The sequence below is a fragment of the Argiope bruennichi genome, chromosome 6 (genome assembly GCF_947563725.1).
Source record: "Argiope bruennichi chromosome 6, qqArgBrue1.1, whole genome shotgun sequence".
NCBI lineage: Eukaryota > Metazoa > Arthropoda > Arachnida > Araneae > Araneidae > Argiope > Argiope bruennichi.
The window spans coordinates 76764132-76777772 of NC_079156.1; positions in this window are offsets into that span (position 1 = coordinate 76764132).

Genomic DNA, 13641 nt, shown 5'->3' on the forward strand with positions numbered 1-13641 from the left:
CATTACTTTTTTTAACTAAATTCTGCCGAGTAAACAAAATGAAAACGTGATGAATAGGGCAGTTGCAGTTAAGGTTTAGACTCTTGCATTGAACTTCGAAAAGGCGTTTGATCGAATTACTTTCTAAAAATATGATATTTAATTAAGATTATTTATCATTTTGGCTAAGGATAAATTTAATATAAATTCCAATGATTATAAAATAGTTTGCAATTGGACAATTTTTTTTTTTTTTTTTTGTCAAGTCTATGTTCAAGACTGCGATAATTTAAAAATCATTTTTACTTAAATTGAACGATATTTCTTTGAGAGAATAAAATAATTAATAAATAATATAATATAATAGTTATAAATACATATTTCCACTAATTTCGTAACATGGAAGTGAAGAGCAAATTAATTATACCAATGATTTTATTCTGAGATTAATAAAAAATTAGCATGAAATGTTTTATTAAATGTATCTAGAATGAAAAATATTCATAGAAACCATCTATATCATTTTTTCTAAATAAGAAAAATAGTGGAGATAATTCTGAAATATAAATAATATGATCATAATAGCACGGATAGGAAGAAAAAAAAACTATTACAATCAAACACTGTAAATACCAAAAAATGTTAAGTTGTTGGTTGGAAAATGATTTTGTTATATGTATAACGATACTTTTATCCATTAAAATCGCACGTTATTCTAATAATTATTTGTGTATGTGATTGGAAATAACGTATTTTGTAATATCGCATGAAAGAATAACTTGCATTGATAGCTGCAGACTCTTTAGCTCGTAAAATAAGGACAATTAAAAACACTTATATCTTTAGAAGTTATTTTTGTAAGGAACTAAATTCTCTTAATAGGAAATTTCTTATTAGGGGAAAGACTTGAATTCTTCAGTTCATGCATGCTTAATAAATAACTCGTATCAAATCTAATCCTGAAATAAAAATCAAATCTAATTCTTATCTTATGCTTATCAAATAGAAAGCGGAAAAGAAATCTAATATTTTCACGCCATAAAAACATTACTATTCTTCAACTGTTTAAAAGTAAAATAAAATTCTTAATTTAAAAAGTTATTTGAATTGTAATGATCTTTTTCAACTGGAGAAAAACGATTTAAAGAATTAATAAACAATGAAACATATTTGACTAAATTTTGAACAATCAAGATTAAGTTTCACATATTATTTTTAAAAGAAACTTATTTAAAAATTTGTTAAAATCGGAGGGAATTAAGCATTATTTGAATTTATCATAGAAGAGATTAAGAAATTATCATAGGAAAGATTAGTTTCAATTTTAATATGGTACAAGAATTCTGTTTGTGAGATAACATTTTTACCTTCTTGTGAACGTAGTATTGAGAAAGTAAAAAAATTTGCAAAAAAATTCGAACTCGAGATTTTGATGAATTTTTGGACCTCAAAGGCGCAATAGTTCCTCCGTTAGGCACAATAATTATAACAATAGTACGTCCCTGAATTCGAAAAACACATTTTTGCAAAATGTCCGTCTGTCTGTCCATCTGTGACAAAGATAACTCAAAAACGATTTGAGCTAGACGGTTGAAATATGGTATACGGTTGTTACATCGGATTTTCAGATGTAAAAATCTGTTCAGAGAAAGTCAGTGTGTCCGGCTATTAGAATATAAGTTAACACGATGACTGCAAAACGAAGATAGCTAGATAGATAAGATTTGGTGCACAGACTTAACATCAATTGTGTAGACACACGTCAAGTTTTGTGTCAAATCCAACTACGAGTTGATTTTCTGTACTTTCATAAATAAGTAAACGCGATTGTTCCAAAACGGAATGACTTAAATATGTCAAATTTGGTAAGGGATTTCATGAGTGCAAGTGCAGTTTTTTGTCAAATTTATGTTTCAGTCGATTGAGAAAAATGTACCTAAAACAAAAATACAATTTTTGGATATTATTAACGCATACCAGGGATGAAATCGCCAAATAAGGCTCTATCACCCGGTAGATTTAATAAAAATGCTAAATTCATACCAAAAATTAATACTTCTTAACCATTGTACGCCAGCGCCATGTACGGCTTTTTCAGGAATGGCAAGTTTATTAGAGGTATGCCATAAAATTTTGACGATACCACTCCAACTTATTTCTCTTTCTCTTCTTCAAGAAAATAATTTTGTTCTTTTGAATTGATGTTGTTTGTTGTATCTTGTGTTCTTGAACAATTTACTTGATCGTCAGTCCTATGTTTGCTATCACTTACATTAGCATACAAATTTTCCACTGTCTTTGCATCTTTGAATGAATAGTTAGGCTGAAAGTGATCTTGCTGAGATTGCAAGAATGTTTGCGATCAGTTACCCAGTCGTTATTCAGCAGGTGAAACGAATATCAGCTGCTGGCTGGAACTTATAGTCGAGCTAAATAATATTCTGATTTTTACTCTTATGTTATGCTTTGATGAGAGTTTTCTTAAATGTTCATTTGGCTCGCTTAACCTACCCGTCTGCTCTATGAAAATCATGTACTGAATATATTATAACCTGAAGCAAAAAATCGTCAAAAGAGAAAAAGTACTTTACCAAAATACATGATCGATTTTCTTCTCTATATTATAAAAATGAACACAAAAACAATCATATTTACGATAAAGTTTCTTAGGCAACGCAAATTTGTCAGTTTTCCAAAATGATGAACGGAACTGAACAAAGAATAAACATTGTATTTTGTTTTTGGGGTGTAATTTCTAATATCTGGAAGACTGAACTTCGTTCATCAATTTTCTTATTTATAAAATTGTGTTTTTTTCCCCCCTTATTTATAAAATTGTGTTTTTTAGATACGAATAATCACACACTGATTGCATATGAATATTTTTTTCCTTACCTACATATGAATTGGTCATTTAAATAAAAAAAAATCCATAAATACGCTTGACTTAAAGTGTTTTTCGAGACAATCTGTTATATTAAAGTATATATTTTAAAGTTTATCTGTCATTACTTATATTTTTGAACTTGCACTCACTTTCACCGTGGTGAAGATGGGTCCGATATAAAGCTATATGACACTGTCAGCATGACAGCAGACAGAAAAAGCCTCTGATAATTACTTATAAAAAAAAAATGTTTTTTTTTTTTTTTTTTTTTGTGTGTGTGTGTGTGTGTGTGTAAAATCGTGTTTTTTCTTTAAAGACACCTATATAGATGAACTTAAAAAGTAAAAATATTAAATGTAAATATGTAAGTAAAAAAATAAAGCAAAAAGAGTGACACGAACCGAGGACCCGCAGCATACGTATCATTTAACCCTTAATTGGGGACGTGCGGTCTGTGAGACCACTAGCGATGGATTTTCTGTCACCCCTATTCTATTTTTAGCTCAATTGAATGGATTGACCCTGTAGCTTCCTGTTTTATGACCTTGAATACACTTTTTCAACCGATTTCAGCAGATGCTTTTTAAAATAATTCAGTTATTTCTTCGAACGCGGTCTCTAAGACCGCATCTCCCTGTTAGTGTCTCAGTGATAAACAAGGCTCAGCAGTTGGAGCTAAAACTTGGGCCCCGAAATATCATCCAGTTTACTGATCCTATTATGAAGCAGTACTCCAGACACTTTTAAATGAAGCAGAAAGTGATTTTAGTGATAAGGATAATTGTACAGAAGAGTTTTTCGATGAAAGTTCGCATTGAACTGATTTTGATATGTATGTTCAAACATAATTAATTTTTCTAGTGATAATGTAGTTTGAAAAATTTATAAAATATATTAATATACCAAGATATATACATACAGAATTTATAGGTTGATTTTTGTGCTAGTTCTTAACCTGTATATTTAAAATGCCCTAGAAAACCGTGTTATGGAAGTCATACAAGTCGATAAAGAAAGGGCCAAATTTACCCATTGTCATTTTTTTTATATATAATTGTTGAATTTTACATTATATTGTCTTCTATATACCTTCATATACTGTAAAAATAAATATGATTTAAAAAGTAAAAAGTAGTATGCTTTTTCAAGAATATTATTTATTGTAACATGTAATTTGGGAAGAAAATGTATGTTCCAACGCATTTGCTTTTTTCAGTGATAATATATTTCGGAAAATTTCTAAAACATGTCTATATATCAAGAAAAAAATCTGCAAAAAATTTGGCAGTTATTCATACTAATACATTCATTAGAAAATTTAATTTTAGTGTAAATGAAATGCGGTCTCGTAGACTGCACCTCCCCAGTTAAGTCCTAAAATTTCATCTCCCCAGTTAAGGGTTAAGTTGTTCTGACCACTATACCACACTTCTAAGTGGAAGTTGAATATACTTATTCTAATAGTTAGTTATAAAAAATAATATTTATTTGTGTTTGTAAAATCGCATTTTTTTCAGGAAAGACACCTATCTAGATAAAAAGCAAAACCTTATCTAACTATAAAATTTGATCCAAATCGTTGGAACCGTTTTCGCGATGCATGAAATAAATAAATTTATATATATACAAAAGATGTTCGTTCAAAGTTATAAGATTAGAAAAACATCTCAAATATTGCAAAAGGCGTTTAAAGACTTCATCCAAAGCAAAAATATAGCTGTATAAATGTTTTAAAAAATCAAATAAAAAAGTCAATATTGACTGTCTTTGTTCTTTGAATGCCGTAGTCGTGTAATGCATGAATTTCTATCCATTCGTTCAGTCTTACTGAAAAGATTCCCTGTTTGTAGACCAGTTGTTATCACAAGATTAAAAAATTGCAAGAATTTCAAAAACAGCAGTTAATGCGAGTCGTAATTACCCCCATGATATATCACACGTAAAGTCTTGTATAACAATCTTAAGATTAAACCTGTTTCGACGACATTTTTCCTTAAAACCGCCTCAGATTTGCGACAATTTTCTTCCGATTCTCCCTCTTGCGACCCTGCTATCTGCAATTCCCCGAAAACGGCCTCAGCTATTTTGAAACATTCGATCAATAATCTCCCTTCGGGTCACAGAACACGTGTCGAGCTGATCTGGGAGACATTTCGCTCTCTTTTTTTTATATTTTTCTGAATTCTTTTCGACGCGTGCTATCCCAAAAAGTAAAAATTGAAGATCAACGTGATTACTTATACTAATTTCTAATTATTATCAAATGTCCATTATCATCAAATAAAAAAATCCTAATTTTTTTTAGCAACATGGCGCAACATTTCTTTTAGCTGGTTTGAAAATTTATTCTTATTTGTAATCATTCTCATGCGAAAAATTTCTCTCTCTCTCTCTCTCTTTTTTTTTTAAATCAAATCTCTCTTTGTGGGAGATTATCTCTCAAACATAAATTTCTTTTGTTCTCTGTTTTTTTTAAGCAAAAAAAAAAAAAAAAAAAAAAACTGTATTTAACCTTTTAGTTATTGAATTATTTTTTTACCATCAATTTTTCACATTTCTTTTTGAACCATTCGTTAAGTTTTCCTACAAATAAACTCAGGAAGAAGAAAAAATTCTTTGGATTATTTAAAATAATTTAATTAATAATAAAAGATTTGTAATATTATTTTTAGTTGATATCTACTGATTTCTATTAGAAATAAGTCCTTCGTGTTGTTCTTTCAAATGCTGTTAGAAAAAATAATCATTTTGTGAAGATATCAGTCGGATTTAAACGGTACTTTAAAAGTACCATCGGTAAATAAAGCGTTAAATTCATTGATCTTTATGTTGGGGTGCAAGCTGTCATTGAATGAGCGATACACCATAATTTTGACTTCGTGGCTCTTTGATTTTCTATAAATCGGCCAGAATGCCAATAAAGAATATTATTTTAGTGCATTGCTTGAAGTCATTAGAAATGAATTGTTGCGAGATTATTTCATGATTTTACGCCTTAACCGAATATCATTATTAATCTTAAATTTTTGACAAAAAAATTTAAAATAATAGATCTTAGAGTTTTTGTTTACGTGATGTGACATCGTATAGCTTTTTTTTTTTTTCATTTCCATGTTTGTTAAAATGTTTCTACATCGCAGTATTTTGAGTCTGATTATGCATTAAATGAAAATTAGCTATGAATCCTGAAGAGTTGTTGCAAAAACGACTTTAAAATATGTTTCAAGTATGGCAGGAGTGCACTGTAGTCAGACGAGATTATTTTGAGTAAAATATAATAAATATTGATCAATAAATTAATATTTTTCTTTTTATTTCATCATTTTTTTTATCACAACAGCATGAAAGCCATTTATGTTATTTTTCTTCCTCTGAACAGTTCATATCATTAATAAATATTTCTGATTCTTTTTTTTTTTTTTTTTGTGAATGTCCAGTTTCACATTCATTGAGATGGATAATTTTGCTTTTTAAGTGACAAATTGTGTTTATAATGAAAAGAATACAGTAGACTCCCGGTTATCCTGCCGCACAAAGTTTTTTTTTTTTTTGCTTCCAAGCAAAGAAAAAATGCTTCCAAAGCAAGAAGCAAACACAAATGACTGATTTCTTCAAAAAGGTGTAGTTTTACAGTTATGCTTTTGTAATTAATACATTACAGTATTAAAACAGTACATATGTATTCATTTTTCTGTGTATCCTTGACGCCTCTCGTAAGTACAAAGCACTTTTCTGTTTTCATTAACAAAATGCATTATAGATTCGTTTTGAGTGATATACTAAAATATTAAGCGTTAGTTAAACATTTCCTGCTGTTTATTTTACGTTTCATTGTACATAAAATGATTTTTCAAAGTTGAAATGACTGTTTTCTCTTTTGCTATACCCGTTTTTAGCTTTTTTCGGATTATCCGCGATTTTTGTTATCCGCGGCGGCCGCGCCACCCAATTCCGCGGATAATCGGGAGTGTACTGTATAAATTTCATTGTCGTAATAAAAAGTTTTGTACTGTACTTGAACTGCACATTTTAATTAGTTTGTTAGCGGGCTTATACAGTGCTAGTAACAACTACAATAACATTTTAATTAGGGAAAAGTTGAATGGCGTGTAAATTGGTATCATTATAAAGATAATTTTTTGCATTTTAAAGTGACATAAAAGCGTTTATAGTCCAAAAACAATATTTCTTTTCTTATTAACTAAACTTTTCATTAAAACTTCAAAAAAAAAATCTTTCTGAGATGCATATTTTCATCAACTTGGTTTCCCTTTTGGAACCTTAACATGCAGACACACAAATGCGCTTTCATTATTAATGGAGATTAATAAATTATTGAATTGCTATAGTACAAGATCAGGTCATGAGAATTCATATTTTTACTTTCTCCCTCATGAAGTTTGATAGCAATGTAATAGTTCAAAACTCCCAGCTTCAGATTTTTATGAATATCCACGTTTTAGACCTCCATAATCTCCCTCCAAATATATATATATATATATATATATATATATATATATATATATATATATATATAATGAAAATACTATCCACAAACGGATTGCATATAACATATAGTTAGTTCTATCACCATGGTAACTATTTATGAAAAAATTTCGCACCCCCAGAGAGTTAATTATCTGTTGGCCCATCTATTCGAAAGTTCATGAATATGTTATAACTAAGAACACAACGATCTGAATAAAAGAAATTTAATTTTTGTTGTTAGCACCAAAATTGTAAATTTGTGCCAAATTTTGAAAGCAATCATATAAAGATGGACGAAACTCCAAAGCATGCTCACGTTTCTTCACTGTACTACAAAATTTGACACAAAACTCACCATATTACATGCCTATTTGATAAAATCAAGAGACGAATATTTCCCTGATTTACTTAATTTTTCGCTGCATTTTTTTTTTTTTTTTTTTTTTTTTTTTTTTTTTTTTTTTTACTCTGGGGAGAAATAACTATGAAAAATGGAAAAATCAGTCAAATTTAAAAAATTGATTTGTCAAGCTTAAAAAGGAAAGGATTGAAAAAAAAAATAATAAACCCTGCTTAGTTAGATAAAATCAATGCGATCTTTGGCCTTGAGTAAATATTTTATACTTACCTAAATGTAATATTATAGCCTTTTATAAAAAGAATGACATTAATGTACGTATATATTTATGAAATGGTTCTCCTGGTCTTGAAAGAAGTAGGAGATTGGGATTTATAGCAACATTGGCTGTTATCCCTTGTTTCCAGGTGAAGTTTTAGTCAGTTAACAGTAAGAAAGCAGTTCCGATGATGTGATTTAGTTCATATTCGAGATTCTAAAGTTCCAGTGAAAAGAAGCGGTACAAACTCCTGATCATTTTACAAAACAACATCATCGTGGCTGCTTGGAATTCCATTATATTTTTTACACATTGTTAATGCATATATGTGAAGTATTATACAAAACAGAAAATTTAGTTCGTGCACGCGAATTTATTCGCATCAGACTCTGGACAATTTCCGGTTCGTTGGTTACATACTTCCGTCCATCTGCTCGAAATCGTCACCGGCGCAGATTGTACAATGAAAGAGCTCTCTTTAGGCAGAAATGATAGATTCTTCTTGTGATGTCTGCGCTAGGATCGATAATTTTGATATTAGAAAAACGATCTTCTGGATTAAAGCATTTGCAGGGACGCAGAGACAATGTAGGCTGAGAATTTTAATAAAAAGCCCGATCCTCATTAAAAGAGGATAGTACTGAAGTGTGACAGCACCTAAAAGAACTGTAAAATTCTTCATTGTAGCAATTATATAAGAGTTGGGGATCGACACTTGCCAAAACACTTGGATCCATTAAAGGCTTTAAAAAAATAAATCTCAATCTTAAAACGGCTATAAAATTGGCTACATATATTTTGCATATAGTCACTTTCTTAAGGGGTATCATCAATATGCTTTTCATGTTATGTAACAATTTCTTTGAAACATATTCCGGATCGAATGTTCCAATTTTAATAATTTTAGAATAATGTATTTTAATCATGCACTCCCTTATTTGACGGACTTGTTTAAGGATGCTCTTAATATGGAGCTATTTCCTTTCGTCAAAAATATTGTTTATATTACTTACATTTGGTTAATTTTTGCTGTTTTTGGTTTTGTTGTCTAGATTTTTCTTTCTTTCTTTTTTCTTAATATTTTAATAACGAGCTGACAAAAATTTAAAATAAATACTTTGTGTTTGACTCAGAATGATCAGATTTGGTCTTTGCGCCTTTAAAAGTCAATCAATCAATCGAAATTTGAAATATTTAAAAAGTTTAAAGATCGGTTTAATTTGTTCATTACTAGTGATTAAAAGAAGTTGATATACGGCTTTGACTGATGAGTACTATCTAAAAGACTTGAAAGTATTCTTCTGTGTTAAATAGCAGTTGAGTTATTAAGGGATATTTGAGATCTTTTTTGATGTAGTTTTAAGCAATTTAATGTATGCAGAGCTTTAATATTTTGAAGATAATCTTAGAAATTAGAGTGATTATTATTTAGGATTAAGGTGGACACTGAATTGCTGCTGAGTTATTTTTGCCAAGCTAAACCTATAGAGTCAAAAATTTAGGAATAAGTGCATACAAGCTGAGAGATAAAAATTTGCACCAGTATGCATCATAAGAGAAATTATATCTTTGCACAACGATCAATAGTTTTCCTCAAACTTTGAGCTAAATGGGTGAAATCTGGTATATGGTAGCTGCAACAAATTTGAAAATTTCCATCAAATTTTGAGTAAAATCTATTTAGAAGAAGTCTATCTGTCCGGCTGTCAAAATATAAATTAATGCAATAGCTACAAAGTGAAAAGAACTAAGAGGATAAAATTTTTTACACATATTTAACATCTAAAATGTAGATATCAATAAAATCTTGAACCAAATCCGTCCAGGTGTTCACCGTTTGTCGGTCTGCATTTTCAAACGTGTGTAAGCTAGTAATTTAAAAACGCTGTGATTTAGATGTAAAAATTTGCTATGTGATTTTGTGATGACAATTGTAATTTTGTGTCAATTTTTGGTTTCAATTCGTTGGAAAAAACCTACAAAAAAAAAATCGATTTTCGTGTACTATTAAACTTATGCCAAGTATTAATAGCCAAATATCACACGACAGATTCAGTGATAGTGCTACATCCGTGCCAAAGATAAATAGGTAGCAATTATTGTTCGTCAGTGCCAAGCAGGGCTTTTGTGGCCTTTTCCAAGATCCACAATTTTATACTAAAGGAAGTAAAGAAAGAGGAAGAGGATGCGAGAAAGCTTTGGGGAGACCACTTAGACTGGTTATTAATTGATAAAGAAGATAATATAATGAAATCTGTAGCGAGTGACTGTGACATAAACAAAACTTCAAAAATAAATTAATTAGAGCAACTGATGGATGTACAGTAAAATAAAATAAAACAAAATGTTTATCTTGATGTACACAAAAAGGCCCAAACAAAAAGTGAACACTTATCTCATCCGCCAGCTGGTGAATTAGCAGAATTTAAATCCATTTTCTAAGCAGTTCTGATTAACGGATCAACAGCTCGACGAAGAGTTCGCAAACCCAAGGAAGTAAGTTGAGAAATACTTTCTTTTGTTTTATAATTTGAGATCCTGGTTTAAAAACGGCCTGAGTTATTTAAACGAGCAATACTTGTATATCTATAAATTTATTTCGTGTATCTCGGAAACGGCTGTAACGATTTGTATCAAATTTTTTATTTAGATAAGGTTTTGCTTTTTAAGTTTATCTATATAGGTGTCTTTCTTATAAAAAAAATGCAATTTTACACACACAAAAAGAAATATTTTTTTATAACTAACTATTTGATCATTTTTCTATCTACTCTGATGCTGGCATTGTCATACAAAGTCATCTCGTAAATCCTTGTGGTACTTGCATCGTTTCCAAAGGATGATACCCTACTGGTACCTCAACTGTTTGTGAGATGGCGCTGATGGATGTGAGATGAGGAAAGATTGAAAAATATTCCTATGTAATCAATATGTGATTCGTATCTAAATATTTTCTCCTAAAAACACAAATTTACAAAAAAAAAAAAAAAAAAAAAAAACGCCAAGTGTAGCTTGGTCTTCTAGATACTGAAAATAATTGGCGAATTGGAAGATGTGAAGAAGATCACCCACCACACTGGATGAATCAGATCACATAATGACCAAAGAGCGTAAGGAAATGGCACCATTGATTAGTATCTAATAAGTCCGTTGAAAGCTGTCACATTTCTTTCTTGACAATGAGGGACGAGACATGACGAATCTCCGAACGCTGAATTGCGTCGCTATACAGATTTTTATAAATATATCGACGACTGAGTGCGATCATTCAGAGCATGCGATGTTCACAGACATCGCTGCCGTCAACATATTGAAAACTTCGCTTAAAATTTGGGTTAACGAAGGGAATGACTTGAACAGAGTTTGTCGAAAAATCCAGACAAATGGAATTTGAAACTACAGTATGCGACTTGTACAGAAACAAAATGGTCGAACTTCTTATTGACTGCTCCACCGAAACGAAAAGCAAATATTGAACCTGGAGGGGAGTTCCCTTATCTGGGAAAGACATCAGTGCGAATTACAAAAGGAATTATAGTATTTTCTGAAAACACTATTTGAGTTTGAAATACTAAAAGGGATGCAAAATACAACTGAAAGTGACAATATATCAAAATTAAATAAAAATGGTAGCGTAAAAGTAAATAAGAAAAAAGGATTCTGAAGCTTCTGCTGAAATGTGACCTAACTATTAGCGCGCGTTTACGATGGTTGCCAGTTGACAACGTCCGTTCAGAAGAAGTCTATATGTTCTGCTGTTCGACCAGATTACTACAAAACGAAGAGAGCTAGAATAATAAAAATCGGTGCTTGGATTTAACGTCTTTCGAGCCGAATCCAATAAAAGCTTCACCTTCTGTTAGTCTTCACTTTCAGAAACATGTAGAAGAGAAAACACAAAAACGCAATGATTTAAATATTTCAAATTGATATGTGGTTTTATGATTACAAGTTTAATTTTGTGTAAATTTTTTTGTTTCAATCGAGTCGCGAAAAAGGTCTAAAATTCTATTTCGTTGTACGGATACTATTGGTCGCATGCCAGGGATTAATTGTCGAAAAACTCGCCAAGGATAACATGACCGATTAAGTAAAAATAATAAAGTTATGCCAAAGGTTAAAATTTCATAAATATTGCTATGGAAAGCTTTCCCTGGGATAAGACCTGTGTTAGAAAGTATACGATAAAGTTTTTAAGAGACCATTCCTTCTTATTCTTTTTATAATTGACGTAGTATTCGAGTATATTTTCGTATATTTTGAAAAATAAAGTAAATTGGTAGGGAAGTGAACTGATAGTAATATTTCCAAAATAATTTTCACAAATTTTGCTTGATCACTAAGAATTATTCAATAAAAAATAATAAATGATTTATCATGAAATTTAATGTTCAGTTTTATTTTCAAAAGCATTTAAATGACATAAATAATAATATTTATTTTGTTTCGTTCTGTAAATATGCTACAAAAAATATGAAGCTTGAATTTGTGCAGTCCTTTGGACCTAAGAAATCATATTCTGTGAAATATTCCAGATACTTCATCTTTTAAACAAAAATAAAGTCTGTGATCAAATCTGACCGAATTATGAAGTTTACAATCTTAGAAGAATCAAAATTTTTACAATCTTAGGCCAAGCAACATTGGAGAAACATGGGATCCCGCAATTATTATCACAAAATAGTAAATTTTACACTGATTCAAAATTTTTAAGAAAACCATCTTTTTCATGATGCAAGATAAATGGATGTGTGAATTTTTGCGGCATTTTGCCAGTATTTTAGCTTTCTCATGTACGAAGTATGGAAATAATATTGTAATCGAAAAATTTAAACTCGAGATTGCGACTTATCTCCAGGTTTTAGACCATCTTCAGTTCAAAAAACTGACTTTTGGAAAATGTCCGTCTGTCTGTGACAAAGATATCTCAAAAACACTTTTCGCTAAGTGGACTACACGGTCTTTACAACAAATTATATTGTAGAAAAAATTTTGTAACGTTTGGTGTCGGAAGTGGGATTAGTTGGATTTTCCTGTGTATGCCTTGGACCAGAGGAATGGAGGAAAAATTCGCACAGCTACTTGCCATGATGGCAGTGATGAAAGCTGGACAGGATGAAATGTGGAAAGGCCAAAAAGAATTGAAGGATCAGATTCAAATGCATGTCGAGAGCCAAGTCAAGGGAATTAAGGATCACGTTAATAGTTGCATAGAGAAGGTAGAAGAAGACGTCCAGAGTGTCGAGAGGGACATTGGAAAAGTGAGGGACAAGGCTCGAACTAATATCGAAGCAGTTCAGGAGAGGATCGGCAATCTCGAGAAGAGACTTAGTGAACTCGAGGACACACCAAACAACTTCCTACTAAGTCCAGAATTCTCGTATACCAGACTGACAGTCAAACCATTGACATTTGATGGACAGACATCAGGGACTGTTTTTAAAATCCAATTTGATGTTGTCAGTTCTACAAACGGATGGACAGATGTTAAAGATCCTTCTTCCAATAGTTTTATCGAATTTGAAATATTTTTTTAATTTCTACATTTTTTATTTGAAATAAGTTTGAAATTTCTTGAACTATGGAGTTGTATTTGAATTTGTCAAATAATGAATTTTTAAAGTTAATGGTTATGTACGTAAATCTTTTTCTCCGCTGTTTAAAGTTCAT